Below are 1751 nucleotides of genomic sequence, written 5' to 3' on the forward strand. Positions count from 1 at the left end.
GGGAGGGACAGAAAGGAGTTTAAAGGTGATCAAATCATAGCTTAGTACTTGAAGGTGGGGATGCTTTATTTTCTTCTTCAGTAAAATGAGACTGCAGGAACTCTGAAACCTGGAAAGGGTAATTGTGCTGGCCCAGGACACACATTTAGTAAGTGACAGAGGTGGAACTGAAACCCAGATTGTCTGATACCAAATCCAATTTTCTTGACACTGTACCAAAACTGACTCTAAAGGCTTGGTTTGTAGTCCCTACCCTGACCTTAGCTGTGTGACTTCGGGCAAATAACTTCCCTTCTCTGGTCATTGCTATCCCCATATGTAGATGAGGGTTATTGGACTAGAGATAGTCTCTTTCTCTAAGTTCCTTCAATCAGAAGATTCTGGGATTCTAATGCAGGAAATCTTCTATCATTTCTCTGTTAAAACCAACATCATTGTACTTTTATCTCTTTCATTTCAGCTTCTGATGTGGTAGGCCTCCTGAGGCCCTGCTGTGATTAGTGGGGCAAAGAAGAGGCAGTCACATGTTTACACAGGAGGAATCTGGCTAAGCCAAAAAGAGATTCAGGACTGAAATTCTACAGATGGATTGAGGGGGAAGGAGATTCTCCAAAGAGGGAGAGAGAACACAAACAACATGGGGAGATAAGAACAAAGTCAAGGCCAGCTCACTAGCCTTCCTGCCTGCTGTTTCATTAAAGAGTCATGAGGGCTGGGATTTTTTTCTGGAAGACAGACAATTCTATCATCCTGAAATTCACATATGATCCCTAGAAACCTCTGGGTTTTCTGGAATTTTTATTGTGAATTCCAGAAATCAAGATCAGTCACTGTTATCAGAGAGTCATAGGATGTCAGAATTGGAAGGGACCCTAGAAGTGATCCCATCCAAACTGTACTTAGACAGAAATCTCTTCTATAATTCCCCTTACAAATGGTCATCCAAAAGCTATTCCCCAACAGAGTAGTAGTCAAATAAGATGAACGAATAGTTCCCAAAAGAACTGCAAACTACTAACAGGAACATGAAAGAATGTTTCAAATCTCTAATAATAAGAGAAATGCAAATCAAAACAGTCTTGAGTTTTTACCTCACAGCCAGTAACTTGGCAAAAAGAAAAAAAAAGACAGAAATAGTTAGGTTGGAGTGGAAAGAGAGACACTGTAATATACTGCTGGTGGAGTTGTGAATTCTGGAAAGAAATTTGAATTATCCAGAGAGTGACCAAAATGTGCACACCCTTTGACCCAGAAATTCTATTGCTAGGAATATATCCCAAAAAGGTCAATGAATGACAATGACAAAAAAGAAAAACCTTCTATTTATCATGATATTTTAACAGCACTTTTTTTTTATGGTAACAAAGAATTAGAAACAAAGAAAATACCTACTGGACTGGGAAATGTTTAAAAAAAAGGCCATATGTGAATATAATGTAATGAAATAGTCACTGTGCTATGTGGAACTATGCACATGGTGAGTAAAGAGAAACGTGGAAAGATTTATATGAATTAATGTAATGTAAGGTAGGCAAAGCCACAGAAACAATATACACAGTGACTACAACAATGGAAATGGAAAACCAAATAAAGCAACAATAAAAACAATTGAAGCTAAATGTTTTGAAATTATAATATCCAAGCTTGGCACCAAAAAAGAAAGAAAGAAAGAAAGAAGGAAGGAAGGAAGGAAGGAAGGAAGGAAGGAAGGAAAGAAAGAAAGAAAGAAAGAAAGAAAGAAAGAAAGAAAG

This window comes from Vombatus ursinus, unplaced genomic scaffold (genome assembly GCF_900497805.2).
Source record: "Vombatus ursinus unplaced genomic scaffold, bare-nosed wombat genome assembly UNPS02014785.1, whole genome shotgun sequence".
NCBI classification, from domain to species: domain Eukaryota; kingdom Metazoa; phylum Chordata; class Mammalia; order Diprotodontia; family Vombatidae; genus Vombatus; species Vombatus ursinus.